At 38.7% G+C, this 17,048-nt stretch overlaps 1 protein-coding gene across 1 annotated transcript in view; it reads right to left on the reverse strand.

The window, feature by feature from the left end:
- Galntl6 (polypeptide N-acetylgalactosaminyltransferase like 6) overlaps positions 1-17,048 on the reverse strand; it is a 1,053,895-nt gene that overhangs the window by 185,141 nt on the left and 851,706 nt on the right. The window lies entirely within an intron of this gene.

The following is a 17,048-nucleotide window of genomic DNA, read 5'->3' on the forward strand; positions in this document are numbered from 1 at the left end:
GCACATGCAAATGGTGAATCCAAGTGGAACATTTACAAAGTCTATGTTTCTGTTCTCCTCATTTGGAGGAAGATACTGATAAGATTTGATGCTTAGGGGTTTTTGTATTTTTATTTATCCCAAAGCTTCATAAACTAAAAATGTTATCCTTTGAATTCAGCAGACAGCAGTGATGGTACAGCAGAGCTCAGTGATGCAGTTACTGCTGGCTAGTGGCCACCATGTTAATCCTGGTCAGCTCTTGCCAAGATGAGCACTGGCCTTCTGGTTCCTGTTGTGCAAAGTCAGAAGTACATCCTGGCATATGGGCTCTTCTCGACAAGGGGAATCTTTACAGCAAAGTTTTGCCCATTATTTCGTGTGCCAATAGTGGTACATGTAACACAAGTCTGATCTGTCAAATCAGTAAGAACCACCCAGCTTCCCCCCGTACAAGGAAACAGAGAATTGAGAATTAAATCCAGTTCTGGCTTCTAATTTGAACTGGAAATGTGACTGACTTGGTGTTGAATTAAATGGGGAAAAGAAAGGCAAAAGAAATCCTACATGCTCATTTTGAATGTTGCCATCTAAGATTTGGAAATCATTTTCATTTTTCAAAATTGGACATGTTTCTTCCTTAATTAGAAGCAAACTGTAGAAATAAAATAAAATTTAGAACCCCTATTTATATGAAAAGATATTTTCTATTGGTTTTAAAATTACTCCAGTCTTTCAGTTTTTTTAAGTGCAAATGGGTACATTTGGTGACGCTTTTGTGCGATATGTACTTTTATATTTTTATTCACTGCTGTTACTAGTCCATGTATAACTGTCTCATTTTTATGTCAACTTGACACAAGCTGAAGTCATCTGAGAGGAAGGAACCTCAGTTAAGTAAATGCCCCCGTAAGATTGGACAAACCTGTAGGGTATTTTTCTATCTTGTATTTATTTACTTTGCATCCCTTTACTTTGCATCCCTTTACTTTGCATCCCATTACAGCCCCCTCTCCTCCCAATTCCCTCTCACACAGCTCCTCCCCCACTCCTCCCCTACTCCTCTGAGAAGGGGGAGGTCCCTGAGTACCATCAACCCTGGCATATCAAGCTATTTTAGGACTAGGTCCTTCTTACCCCACTGAGGCCAGACAAGGCGGCCCAGTTAGGGAAGCAGGATCCACAGGCAGGCATTAGAGTCAAGGACAGCCCCTACTCCCACTGTTTTGGGGCAGTATGAAGACCAAGCTACACATCTGCTATATATGTTGTGTGTTGGGGGATGGAGGGGCTAGGTCCAGCCCATGCATGCTCTTTGGCTGGTGACTTAGTCTTTGGGAGCCCCCAAGGGTCCAGGTTAGTTGACTCTATTGGTCTTTTTCTATGGGTCTGTCAGTCACTTCCCTAACTCGTCCACAAGAGCTGGTTCTGCAAATTCTCAGAAGAGCTCCATCTAATGTTTGGCTGTAGGGCATTTTCTTAAGTAGTGATTGATGGGAAGGGCCCAGTTCATTGTGGATGGTGCAACTTTGGACTGTGGCCTTGGGTTCTATAAGAAAGCAGCCTGAGCAAACCATGGAGAACAAGCCAGTAAACGGCACCCATCCATGGCCTCTGGATCAGCTCCTGCCTCCAATTTTCTGCCCTGCTTGAGTTCCTTCCCTTACTGAGTTTGATGATGAACTGTCATATGGAAATATGGGTGAAATACATTCTTTCCTCCACAAGTTGCTTTTGGTCATGGTGCTTCATTATAGCAATGGCTGTCCTAATTAAGAAAGATACTGTGAGGATTTTTCTGGAATTTCTGACAAGTGTAGCCTAATAGTCACCAAACATGTTTTAGAATGCAGTATGCTATTATTTATTTATTTTTACCTTTCAATCTTTTTCTGCATATCTCTAGCAAGAATAAGTATTCCAGAGATGGAGACAACCTGAGAAACCAAGACTTCCACAAACCATCCATCTTATAATACTGACATGCAATGAAAATTGCCTAGAAGAACTTCCAGGAAAAGAATTCAAAAGAATGATTATAAGTATGTTCAAACAACTCAAAGAAGTCATGGCTATATTCCAAGCAATCAAAACAAAGAGACAAATGAGTCAGTAAATCCAAGGTATGAAAATAAAGCCAATAAATTGATAATATTGCTGACAAAACCCCCAAATCCAAAAACAAAAATGCTGGTAAAGAACAGCTCAATAAGCTGTGTAAAACCTCAGCAGAAAGCCTGTCATGGTCACTGGCTGGTAGGATTAATAATGGCAACATGATTCTGCACATAATTTGAAAAACAAAACACAACAAATCCTAAGTTAGTATGAAATACAAAAGACCAAGGTGGCTTAAACGACCCTGAACAAATAAAATAAAACAAAGCAAAATTGGCTGGAGGTATCATCACCAGGTTCCAGTAGGTAGTTTGAGATCCATGGTTACATAAATGGACCTGGCTCAACATACTGGGTCACAAAAATATTACAAAGGTAGGGTAGGAACTTGCAGATGCGAGAAGAGGTTGATAGGGGTGAGAGGGATTTTAAAAAAGGATAGAAAGGAGAGAGTAACTGCATACATTATAGACATCTGTGAAGTTCTCAAGAAACAAAATTAATACTAATGTTTATAACAAAAACAATAAACAAACTCAAAAACTGCTTGTGTAGGAATTCAACTATATACACCTGTATCTCTCCCAAGCGACGTGGGGGATGGGAGGACTGAAATAATCTTCTTGTTACTTATATTGCTTGTTATGTAATAAACATGATTGTTATAGGCTTGGTGGTTTGTGATAGTCTTGGCCTTTTCATGCTGCATCTGTTCCTGATTAACCCTGATTACAGATATGCAGGAAAAGACTGAAAGGTAAAAACGGCTTCTTGTGTAATAAAATCCATTATCTCAGGCCTTGGAATGTCATGATCCTTGTTTGTATCCACTAAACCATGGGACAATAACTTGTAAATCTGAAAACCTCATATTCTTCATAGTTCTTGACATAGAGTCATGACGACTTCACAACAACACGCTCCTGAACACTGTAGCTGGCAGTTTTCAAACACTTGGCATCTGTACTAAGGCCCAGAGAGCTCTAGAGGAAGCAGATGTGTAATTCCCCACGGTAGACTAAAGCATACCCGGTACAGCCTACCTTTCCTTTAACTAGTCCCAAGTCTGTTATTGTTGAAATTAGCTTGCATATAGCCCAGGCTGGCCCTGACTTCCCTCCACGATGGATCAAACTGTAAGGTGAAAGAAAACTTTCCCTCCCTAAGCTGCTTCTGATCATGGCGTTTCCTCACAGTAATGGAAAACTAATGACAGAACATATAATCTTGCAATGTGTTTTGCAGGCAATGTAGTAGATTATTACTTTATACAATAACATTTTGGCATTTTGAGAAGAATGCAAAAACTGATTCTGTAAAATATGTAGCATGTTTATAATGTAATTTATTGCAGCTCACTTATTACAAATTTAACTTGTGTATTTATCACTTACTTTAAATATCGATAAGGTACTGCACACAACATACAATGGGACTATTTAAGCACTATTTTCCCTTTTCTCAGAACATTCTTAAGAGCTACTTAAAAATGAGCTTTGTCTTCAATTACAAATATTTGTCACACAATTCACATTTGCAATTATGACATCTCATAAGCTTTTATATAAAACTAAAGAAATCTTAGCGTAATTTATAGCTTATGATTGTTCTGTTGAAATTAACCTATAGTGTGAACTTTTCATTTTCTTGAAGTCCTGAATTTACTTACTTTATTCTGATTCTGTAATTGTTGCCTGGTAAAAGGGGAACAGCTGAAAATGGAAAATGGGTATGTTGCAGAAGTTTTTCTATGAAACATTGTTTCTAAATGTTATGAATGTGTGTATGAATTCTTACAATAAAACATATCTCTTTTTTAATAATTTAGTTCTAGTTTTGTACTTAAAATAGTCTCCTTATTGTGATAGAATAGGAAAGCAGTTTACGTACATCATTTGTAATTCAGTTCACGTGTTCAAATTTCAATATCTTCCAATGAGCAGGGGCAAAGTCAGAGGTCAAAAACAGTCATACTGTTTGATCTTGAAAAATGTCAGAATTAGGCCAGTGATGCTGCATTCTGAAATCACTACAAAACTCTTATTATTATTATTTATTATCATGTTGTTAAACTCTATTATTATTTTGTGTGCCTCGTCAGTTTGTCTACATTTTATGTTTCTATACCATATGCATGTAATTCCCTCAGAGGCCTGAAGAGGGCGGCGGATCCCCTCATAGTGGAGTCGCAGCCGCTTGTGAGCTGCCAAGAGGGTATGTATCCTGGAAGCTTAGTCATTCTCTAATAGTGGAGCTGACAGTCCAGACTAGAATAAAAACCTTTTAATTTTACAAAACTAGAACACATAGTACATTTAAAAAAAGGATTCATTTATTTATGTGCATGTGCTTGTGTTTTTATGTATGCTTGTGTTTGTGTATGCGCACGTGTGTATGGATACCTATGGAGGCCAGAAGAGAGTATCAGAGCCATTTAGCTGGAGATACAATGTTTGTGAATCATCTGACTTATGCACTCAGATACAAGCTCCAGTCTTCACGATTAAGTGCTCTTAACCATTGAACCCTTTGTCTACCCCAATATAGCTTTTTAATTTAAAGAATAAAAACCAATACAATACAATACAATACAATTTAATATTTGAATCATTGTTGATATGCTAGAACAAATTCACATATGCCTACATATGGCCTTTTATTTTTACCCATTTTAGTTAGAATTATAAAGCGCATACAACAAAGCTTAATAGCTAAATAATTTAAAGTGCAATGTTCAGATTTTTGTGGAATCAACCTCTACAAGTTTTTCATCTTATTTTCCAATAAAACAATAAATGACTATATTCCTTCTTCCCATCCCTGGGAAACCACTGTTTTATTTTCTGTTTTTATATGTTTGACAATTATATATGAGTAATAACTAGAATCATAAGGTACTTTTTTGATGACTGTCTTGTTTAATTCTTGTTTAATCCCCAGAGTTCATTCATTCTGCAGTATGTGTCATAATCTATCTATCTATCTATCTATCTATCTATCTATCTATCTATCTATCATCTAACCTATATATCAATTATCTATCTATCTATCTATCTATCTATCTATCTATCTATCTATCTATCATGAACAATACACAGTTTCTATGCTAGAAGAAGTGAAGAACTCAGGGTGTTCTTAGTGCCAGGTAAGGTCTCTACTCCAAGGCTCTCTCCTCATTCTATAAAGAATAAATATTATTCAATTTTGTTTATATTCTACATATTTTGGTTATCCATTCATCAGTTGGTGACTCTTTGGATGACTTCCACCTTTTGTCCGTTGTGGATGAGGTTGCTATGGAAGCAGAAGAGCTGGGTCACATATACCTCTAGTGTTAGTATTTTGAAGATCCACCATATTGCTACTTTTCCATAGTAGGCACACCACTTTCAGTTGCCACCATCAGCATACAAAGGTATCCACTCAGCTCTAATATCCAGATGACTCTGTGTATGACATGACTCTAAACAATTTTATTTGTACATGGACGAAAGATGACCTACTAAGTGACAGTTATTCTGTAAAAAAGTCTAAATGTTGACAAAATACTTTCAATATAGTATATATCTATCAAAATAAGAAATGATACAGTAATTAAAGCTTCAGATTAAAACAATTAATAAGAAAGACTCCAGAATTTGCAGAATAAATGATCAAGGAGCACAATATTCGAAAATACACTTCTTATTACAACAGAGTTAATAAAAACTGCTTTCCATATGTCTGTGCCAAATCCTCTGTGCCCACCTTCCTTCCTCTCATCTTAGATACCTTCATCTATCTGGTGACTCTTACCAATTTTATCAGGGAGCTAAATGACACTTTGTATCTAATTAGCTTTTTAAAGTTAATTTCTGTTTTTAGGAATGTGTCTTTTAAATATCTTGTTATCTTCTGATTCTAAGCAAACTCACTTTGTATCTTCCAGTAATTCCACTCGTCATTAAGACTTTCCTCAAATCTCATTTTACAAGATTGCCTATCTTGAGACATAAGGTAGAGGCTCTAAAAATGACTTTATCAAAAGAAATGTATCTAGAGTGCCAGCTTTATTTGTGCTTCTACTTTCTAAAGTCCTCACAGGCAAAATCACATTCTTAAGTGTCAAAAATTTCCAGGCATTTCAACATTTCTGTATTGTAGTTTGCATAATACCACGTGGTGTGATTTTCAAACTGATTTTTGTTGCATTATTACAGCAAGGCTGATGCGAATGGATGGTTTATTTGTACCTGTTATATACACATTCACAAGTAGGTTAAGTGGCCTTTTGTGAGCTGGTTTCCTATAATGACATTTCATAAAACCAAGAGTTAGAGTTATGTTTCCCCCATCAATGCAATTAATGAGTTTGTGTTACTTGTTTTCCTAAGACAAAATGTGGACTAGGAATGTTAGCCATGTGTCAGACGATTACTAGGAATTATGAGCAGCATCAGTGAGCTAGGAAGTCATAGCCGCTCAGCGGATGCAAGAGCACACATCACAGTAGCAAGATACATGAGTATCATGGAACTCAAAAATCAAGGGATTTATAAAATATCTTTAAAAAATTTAATGTGATAAAAATCCAAGTCAATTGACCCGAGAAACTATAAATTAATCTTTAGATATTTAGGAAACATAAAATGTAGGTGACATAGTCAACAAAACCAAGAAAATCTCTCACATAATAGAGCAGTGAAGAAATGGGGACTGTGAACCTCTGCATTTCCTGAAAACACCTGTGGCTTTGCATGGAAACTATATAAGCACACCTAGGAAACGCTGACTTACTTCTCATCTGTCTTCTCTGAAGAATCTATTGAAATCACCCGGCTGAAGTGCTACATGGACAGAGTTACACTCGCTATAATGGCAAATTAACATTCATTCTGGTGATTGAATATTGTCACCAATGAGTACCAAAAAAACTCCAGAGACCTCAGGAATTTGGCTTTACTCCACAATAAATAAAGATAAATTGGAAAGGATGCCACTAAGCAGTTGGTGTGAGAAAAAAATGCTGTGTCAAAATTTCAATTTACTCGAGAGCAGAACTAAATTAAAGATCTGGGAATTGGTCCTGTTTTCAAGGCCACAGAAACTCCCAGTGCTTAACGATATTCTTGTAGTGCAATATAGAAGGAGGCGTGCAGGAAATGGTTTGTCTGCCCTTGTTGAAGGGAATTGAGCTGCTAACGATATGTCCTCTCCAGGAATTGTTCCATTTCTTGATAACACTATTAAGAAATGGGAAAAAAGGGAAGGGGGACCCACAAAAGGGGGACCACACAAGATTTTTGTCCTGGATCAGAATGTATAAATGAGAATATTGAAAGGACCAAAGCTGAGGCTCAGATTCCTGAATAATAAGCAATAAAATTTGACAGCATAATGGATGAACACAATAATAAACATGTCCACGTAAATTGAGTGCTTGCAATAATGCCAGCCACTATTCTAAGATTCATTCATGTGCTAATTATTTAATCTTCATTTCATGGATAAGGAAAATTATCCTTACTAATAGATGATGACAATGAGTGTCAGGTAATTTAAATTTTTTCCTGGTGTCACACAGCAAAATAATGCCTGGGATATTTTAAGCCTTAAAAACACAGACATTTGCCAAGTCCTGTATTGGCTCCTCGTCCTCCCCTATGCAGCTTTTCCTGGTACCCAGCCTCAGCAACCAGCTGTATCCACAGATGCTGGTGGTAAGTTCTCTTCTTCCCTGCATCCTACCCACTCACTCCAGTACTTTGCCAATGACCATCAGTGTTTAGAGATCTCATGTCTGCCCAGTCTTCTGTCCCAAGTCCTCACCCAAGCATTTACACAGCCACCTTGAACCCAGCAAACCCCGGAGAGCTAGTTAATTGGAATCACTCCAGCTTCCCCACTCATACACCAGGAATTGGAAAGACAGAGCTTCAAGAAATTCCTACCTTAATCTGAAACCAACCAAGGTTTTTAAAAATTTAAAAGTATATCAGCACCATTTGTTGAAGATGCTTTCTTTTTTCCATTGTGTATTTTTGGCTTCTTTATAAAAAAAATCAAGCATCCACAGGTGGGTGGATTTATGTCTGGGTCTTTGATTAGATTCCATTGATCAACTAGTATGTATTTATGTTAATACCACGAGAGATTTTATTACTGTAGGTTTGTAATGCAGCTTTAAATTAGGGGTGGTGATAGTTCCGGATGTTCTTTTATTGTACAGGATTATCTTATCTACCTTGGGTGCTTTGATTTTCATATAGAGTTGAGTATAGTCCTTAACCATCCATCTTCTATAACCAGGCAAGGTGCCTGGAGAGGGACTGGAACATTGACCCAGCCATAAAACCTTTGACCTATAACATGTCCTGCCTTCAAGATGTACTCTGATAATGTGACACAGAGCTTATGGGAATGACCAACAAGAGCCTGGTTCAACTTGAGCTCCATGCTATGAGATTTAGCCCACTACTGACGCTCCATGAATGGTCATGAACCAGAGGCTGGCCAACTCAGATTCCCAGGATTGAGGATTGACTGGGAAAAGGTTCAATGACATGATACTTAATGATATTCTGCTATATACATAGGTCAGTGCCTTGCTTGATTGCCATCAGTGGGTTATCATCCAGGAGCTGATGGGAACAGGTGCAGAGACCTATAGTCAAGTACCGTGGAGAGCCAGGAGAACAGTGCAGAAGAGATGAAGTATTGTTGGAGATGGGGGGGGGGAATTGGGGTCACCACAAGATCATGGTTCACAGACTCAACTAAGTGGGACTCCTAGGAGCTCACAGAGCCTGAAGCAAGAAGTGGAGCGAAGGCAACTCTGATTGGGATGGGAAATATGAGAGAAGAATAAAAATACATAGTTTAATTGAAGTTACAACAACACAGAAGTAGGGCATGCATTCTCTTTATGGAAACCACTGATAATTAAACAAAACTCAAGTACCAGGTGTAGGTTATTGCCCTTCAAGTTGTTTGTCATGGGGTTCTAAGAGATCTCCCCAAATAATACAGTTACCACCATTTTACTTGGCTGATCACTGGAACTTGAGAGTAAGGCCCTATGACTGAAGGCCCCACACATTTTGTCACAGGATTATGAGAAATCAAACTGGTGTCATACTGGGCGCCTACTCCTGATAATTACTAGCTCTCATAGCACCATGAGTTGCTAGGCTGGCTGCTAGGAAAGAGAGGTCACTCTAGCTCCATCCACATTTCTTAAGATGTCATGAGTTTGCTCTCCTTTAAGACTGAGTACTTGTGTCTTGTGTGTATACGACGGTGTCTGTATTCATCCATCAGGTCATGGACTCCTAGACTGATTTAGTAACTTCACTTTTGTGAATACTGCTCCAATGAGCTGGGAATTTATATACCCCCATTGTATATTGATTGACTTGTTTGACTCTATATTTGTAGGTATGTGTATATATAAGAGTTATAGCCTATTCTAACTCAACTCCTAGTTTCTGAGAAACTTTCATTGTATTTTCCAGTGGCCAAATAATTTACATTTACATCACAATGTGTAAGGTTCCTTTTGTCACAGCTTCACCTGCATTTGTTAAATAATCAGTTAATAACTGTTGTTAGGGTGATTACTGATGAGCTTTGATATGGATTTCCCTGATGGCTATAGAAGTATTACTTTTCACAATTTTATTGGCCATTGGTACTAGGAAGTGTCTGTCCACTTTTGCCTACTTGTTGATTGCACTACCTGATTGGTACTTTTAAAAATTCTTTATATAGTCTAAGGTTTAGTTCTCTGTCATATGAATGGTTGGCAAGGCTTCTCTCTGACCTTGTAGCCTTTCTGTTTACTCTTGTTGTTGTTGTTGTTGTTGTTTTCCATGCAGAAACTTGTTAATTTGACAGAACCCCAAACTTAGAAATTGCTAGAGCAAAACAAGAAAGGAACTGCTTCAAGACACTGACATAGTCATTCTCAGAGATAGTTGTTCTGACAACTTAGGAAAGAGAAGCAAAAATTGATATAAAGGACTACCCTCCATTTTTTATTAGAAAGTAACTTGGATCAGACTGGCATGCCGTCAGCACTTCTTTTCATCCTCTTTCCTTCCCGTTCCCTTCCTTATAAAATTAATGAACTATCCATGCACCTCGTGAGGCTGTGGATCCCCACATTTCTCATCTGTTCCAAGGGGTACCTCCTGTAAAACCCTGCTGTTACATATTCGTCTGAATTACCCTGTCATCAACAAAAGTGTTTTAACATCCTTCACTTCAAAAGCCAGCCTCTTCTCCTCATACAATTTCCCAGCTCATGCCTTTTTCTTCACTTTCTTTTGCAGCCACAGTGTTTGGGGAGTTATTAGGTGTGCACTCTCCATGTCTGCCCCCTTTCACTCTTGAAGTCATTCCCTTTATTTGTTCAGGATGTTCTTTGGTGTCAGCATGAACAGCATTGCCCTAGATACCTCGATCATTTCCTTTGGGAAATAGGCACTAATTTAGTTTCAAAGGGACTCTTCTGACAGAAGCACTTCTCATTTAGTCTTTGAGTAAAAAGATGGATGAGAGAACTTAATACAGAAGTAGAGTGGAGAGGACAAAGCCAGGTATTATGAAGGAAACAATTTTGAATATTATCGAAAGAAGAGAAAATTCATTCTGAGGCAGAGAGGTCTCATTGTGAACAAAAGTACTTCTGTGGCTGCCCTGTAGGGTTAATTGTGGCTGAGATTCAGACTTTGCCACTAAACCCAGCAAAGCAGGGGTCATGTGGCAAGATAAAGATCCCGGAGAATGTATGGAGCGGCAAAAGCCTCTGGCTTTAGTAATTGAAAGCCAAACTGGACAAAGCAGTATGAAATATAATTTGGCCCTCTTCTCCAGGGAGTGGAGAAAATGATCTAATAGGTCTTTTCTATCTCTGCTTTTTGTGACCTCTGGCTGTTAACATCACTCTCCCTCGTTATGTCAGAATGAATGGCCTATTTACTGCTGAACTCTCGGGAGCGATTTTTCTCCCTAGGTAAGACAACAACCTACCATTGGCCACATGCACTTCATTTCAACTTAATCAATGTCCAGAGAGTCATTTTTAAGTGACTAATATTATTTCCAGGAAATTTGGCTGACTCGCTTGGTACATGGGATTCTTTTACGGTCAAGCCGGAGCACCTCCAAACTTCAGAAGAAATTACTAAAATGTATGTAAAATATATTTGCAAAATGGGAAGCAAAATGAAGTGATGCAGCCTTTAAATTACCAATAACCTCCACAGGAGAGCCAGTCATTAGCACTTGAAGCATTCCTCTCCCCCCCCACCCCTCAATGACAATAAACACTGACAAACAGTGATGCAGGTTGACTGCCTTTATATTCTACAGTATTGCATAAATTTCCCTTTCTTGGGCAGGCAGAAGGAATGGGAGTCATTTCAATTTCTTACCAAGTAATAAATAAAGGGTAATGGCATTCTTTGGAGAACACACACACACACACACACGCACACACACACACACACACACACACACACACACACACACACACACACACACACACACACACACACACACACACACAGAGTCACACATTTCTGTCACTAAGAATAAGTGAAAGGTGGCTAATTTGTAATTTGCAAAGAGAGAGAGATCATTGTTTTCTGCACAGTCTTGATTAAATGAGGCAATAAATCATATGTCTAAAACATGCCAAGCATCTGCCAAGGCGAGAGTTGGCTCAGAACACGAGGAGCCCTGCACCAGCCAGCAGTAGGAGTTTTACAGTCTGTCAATGGTTTGACAAGGAAGACAAAGAGTCACACTATGTATCCTCTACTGATAGTCTGGAAACACATTTTCCATTGTAATTCTTTTGTTTGGCCCTCTTCATCTTCATTTAAATGGCTGAATCTCCTGGAGCCTCAGTAAGGAGATATACACTTTCTCTGTTAATGATGTACCTCCCGTGGTCCCAGCATTATTTTTACACTTGACCAAGTTCACCTATTGAGGAGACGGTAAGTAGTCAGTGTTCTGCAAATAGAAAGAGGTATGGGGTTGATGTTTTCACACTTGGGAAAGACAAGCAAGCCTTTGCAGCAGCTTCCCTCTCAGGACAGACTTGTTTCCCCTAATACCTTTATATCAATTCTGCCTGACACAGTGTGCATTAGGCCGTATTCTTGCTTGAGTCTTAGGTTGCTCTTTCTACCTATTCCATTTAGTCTGATGCACATCAAAAGGTATTACAAATCTATCTGATGAAACGAAAAGGTAACAGGTATCCAGCTTGATACTAAAACTCAATGCCCCTTGTTGAGCACCTTTTATTTGGTAAATGAAGGTAAGGCGTATGCACAAAGCAGCAGCACAGAGAATCCTGGGAAACTGAGGACCCCGTTTGCAGACTCTATGAGCTTTCAATGCCAACAGCACTGCAGTAAATACTCACATGGAATGAAAATGCTTCCTAATAAGACTATTATTTTTGTGATCAATACAGATGGATGGCAAATGAATTGTGCAAATGAAGGATACTGGAAGTGGGATTAGAGGTATGAGATTTGCATAGGTTAGTCAGGGCAGGGCTTGTCTTAGGAATAAAGCAATAAGAAGGCAAAGATACATAGTCATGAGGTGTCAGCTCAACCTACAGCCAGCCAACTAAATAACAAATCTGCTCAGGCAGGCTCTTAGGAAATAACTCTAATCTATGCCATTATGTGAACTTAAAGGAGGCAACAAGAAAAACCAAACGCTGAAATAAGCAGTAATTTCTCTTTTTCCTTTAGTGAGTATAATTAAAAAAAGTTTCCTCTTCAGGCAAGATCTTACTATGAAGGGCAGGCTGCCTTAGAACTCAGGTGTCCTGCCCCAGCCTCCACAGTGAGTGGTGTGTAAGCATGCATCGGCACACCTGGAACGTTTCACAAAAAATTCATACTGATATTTCATAAGTCAAACAACACATCCAACACACATGTGGATAAAAAAATTAGATGCAAGATTATATATAGAAAAACACTCATCCCCAGGATTTCCTAACTAGTGCTTTTAGCAATCGTATTTACTGTTTTCTCTTTCAGAGTTCTAGGGTATTTTTATTTAAGGCAAAAGCAAATAACCACCAGTCTGGGATGGGTGATTTAGGGATTGCTCAATGCTTTTGGCTTTTGGGGGGGGGGAGGCAAAGGGGGGCATTTGCTTTTGGGCATCGCTTCCAGCTTCCTGTTTGAAAAGCTTTCATGTTTTCTGGTAGTTCTGAAAGCAGTTCACCTGCCCTGCCTGGTAGACAGCAAGCAGATGATAAAAGTGCATCCAGGCAGGGTTTTTGTTTGCTTATATTTCTTAAATGAAGATTCTCTCTAGTTCATCCCATGATGGAATTATTGATATTTTTCTTCCTGGAAAAAAAAGTTACGGCACTCAATTCTCCCTGTCCACTCGTATACGGAAGTGTTACCTGGACGACCACGGAAGTGAGGTTTCCTTAACTAGCTGTGACATTCTGCAAAGCTAGACCATTGATCACTTGTAATCTTAATGGATTAGAACTAATTTCCAAAGACCTGGGGTTTCCTCAACTGGAAAGGAAGTAAATTAAAAGAAACACCAACAAAAGCCCACATACGGAAAGCATAAGCTCCGGGGAGTGAAAGTCTCTTCTCAACCAAGCAGATGACAGGCGATGAGTAATGATCTAGAGGGAACAGCACACCCCTCTCTGAGAAAGAACCTAGAAATGTCTTCCCAGGCCTGCCACGCACGTGTGTAGATAGGCAGCTTGGTCTTCATGGGGCGCCCCAACAACTGGAGCAGGTGCTGTTGCCTGTCTGCTTGTGGGTCCCATTCCCCTAAGTGGCACACTTTGTCTGGCCTCAGTGGGAGAAGATGTACCTAGGATTGCAGTGAATTGAAGGGCGCTGAGGATGGGTGGGGGTGGATACACAGAGGGAGACTTCTCCTTCTCAGAGGAGAAAGGGAGCGGGTAGGCTCTGTGTGAAAGGATACATGGAGGAGGGGGGCTGATACTGGAATGTTAAGTGAATAAATTAATTAACAGAAATGTCTCTTTCCTGTTACATTCATATCAACCTTTTAAGAGCATCTCTTTGAACTTCATCACTTTCTGTCTCCTATTCCCAACATAGTCTTACTATATCTTGTATTTTACATATTACACATTTTTATTTGTGATTTTTTAAAAAAATCTTTCTCTCTACTAGGATTAAGTCTTCAGGAGATCAAGGTCTATTTGCTTTTCTTTACATGTGTATCCCGAGTGTCTGGGCTAGGACTTGTCATATAACTAGCCAAGGCATGAAGTGTAGTTAGCAAGTTCACCTCTACGTTTAAAATTTTTGATTTTTCTCTTTTCTGTGTTTGCTGGGAAGCCACTTCATACCCAGCCCAATGTCAATTCTTCATGTTCTTTGCTGATCACAGATGAATTTACTGTCTTAAAAATTAGGCATCATAGAAATCAAAGCAAGACTAGAGTTAAATCATCTCTCTAAGATAGGAGAAAACTCTTAATGATTCAAGTATTTATACGACATCAAGGCCATCGTGAGACATGCCTGCAGGGCCTCCCTCTTTATCTGTCTTTGAAATGTTACTTTTTTTCAGTCTCATACTGATGAATCCTTTTTGGTGTAGTAGGCAGTCTTTGTCTTTCTTTTCTCTTCTCTTTTCCAGGCTGACTGACTCTAGTTCAGATAAGAGAGTGAATGCCTTGAGCACGTACAGTATTTCGAAGTTAGGTCTTTTAAAGCTATTTCAGAGAGAGTTGATTTTTGCATACAATTTCTTTTAAATTTTTTTTCCATTTTTTATTAGGTATTTAGCTCATTTACATTTCCAATGCTATATCTGATTTAGGATAGGTAAAGATCCTTTCCCAATCTGTTGGTGGTCTTTTTGACTTATTGACGGTGTCTTTTGCCTTGCAGAAGCTTTGCAATTTTATGAGGTCCCATTTATCGATTCTCGATCTTACAGCACAAGCCATTGCTGTTCTATTCANGAANTTTNCNCCTGTACCCATATCTTCAAGGCTTTTCCCTACTTTCTCCTCTATAAGTTTCAGTGTCTCTGGTTTTATGTGGAGTTCCTTAATCCACTTAGATTTGACCTTAGTACAAGGAGATAGTAATGGATTTTATTCATTGCCATGGACTATGCAGGAGGAGTGGCAAATGGCTTTAGAACTTATGGAGACCGGTCCACAGGTTACCACAGCCACATGAGTGAGCCTTGTGTGTCCTGGCCCCAAGGATCATGTGTCCTGAAGACTTTATGCTGTTATGGAGTTCTGCTCTGCCTGCTGCCCTCACATCCCTTTTCATCTAAGAACTGTATGAAAACTCCAAGGAAGCTTCCAGTCCCTCACTGGGCAGTATCTCACTGGCACCCACAGTATTAATGCTTGATCTCTTTCAGGCATTGCTGCTGGAGCAGAGTAATAATTCATTCACCACCGAAGAAAGGACTTAGAGACATAGACTGTCAGCAATGACCACCACCCTTAGAAAACATTTGGAAAAATGAAATTGTTAGAGAAGCTAGGTTGAGATGTTTTTATTACTGACTCTGATGTAGGGAGTAATTTGAAGTTCAGACGGGCACACTCTTATTAGTTAAGCTACAGACCATTTTTTTTGTCAGGGAACAGGAACAATGGCAGCACTGGCTGATGTGACTCTCACTGAGGCTGGACTGGTGATGATTGGTTTCTTATGCCCATTTTTTATCCCCAGCTTCCTGATATGATTTATTAAGAACTGCTGATGAGTAGATACGTGTTTTGAGGATTTAAGGTAGATATGACTGATTTTTTATATAAAAGTTTAGATCTGTGATTCTTTTAAGATTCTTAAAAATTAGTTTTAAATTACTCCTTTCTTTGTAACCACAGTTTGCTGCCTGCCAGTAAGAGAAACTGGCTGAGAAAACTTGCTTGTTTATACTTTGTTAATCTATAACAAGTTACTTAGTTGCAAGTGGCTTTTGGGGAATAATTTCCTTTCTTTATCTGTACTAGGTAATGCTATTTCTTGTAAAGGTATTGGAAAACACATCGTTTTTCATAACCATACACTAGAAAAAACTAAAATGTAATCACATTGTAATTTTATAATGCTCCAAAGACTTTTGCTGGAATATATAAGTTATGGAAGAAAGAATTAAGTATGAGGGTTGGAGCATCCATCAACTATGTGTATGTGTAAGGTTTGTGTGTGTGGTGGGTTGGAACATTGTTCCTTCCACCCAACAACTGTATGTATGTATGTATGTATGTATGTATGTATGTATGTATGCATGTATGTATGCATGCATGTGTGCATGTGTGCAAAGTTTGTGTGAATGGAAGCTGTAACACTGTTCCTTTTATCCATCAACTGTGTGTATGTATGTATTTATGTAAAGCTTGTCTGGGTGTGTGCTGGAGCTTGCTCCATCTACCAATTGTGTGTATTTTTGTATATATGTGTGATATGTTTGGAACCTACTTGCTGGAGCTTTGCTCTAACTATTCTATTTGTGAATGTGTGTATATGTGTGTGTATATGTCTGTCTGTATGCATGTATATATGTCTGTCTGTCTGCATGTGTGTATATATATATATATATATCTGTCTGTCTGCATGCATGTATATATTTGCGTGTATAAAGTTATTGGACTCTTGCCTTTTGTTTCATTCTCTCTCTCTCTCTCTGTATGTATATGAGAGTTTTCTCTCTTTCCTTCTCTCTCTTTACCAGCCCCAAGGAATTACAAGAGTTCACAGTTTTTCCACTGGACACAGGGAGTGCCAGCCCCAGTAAATCATCTAGAAAGGTATGTTTTTTATTTAAGTATAGCTAAACACAGAAACCCTGCAGAAGGAACTGTAGGCAACTAAAGAATGCCGAGAGTGTCAGAAGATCAGACTCTTTGGCTATCCAGTAAAGAATGTTCAACCCCCAAAACATACATAGGA

The sequence above is a fragment of the Mus caroli genome, chromosome 8 (genome assembly GCF_900094665.2).
Source record: "Mus caroli chromosome 8, CAROLI_EIJ_v1.1, whole genome shotgun sequence".
Classification (NCBI taxonomy): domain Eukaryota; kingdom Metazoa; phylum Chordata; class Mammalia; order Rodentia; family Muridae; genus Mus; species Mus caroli.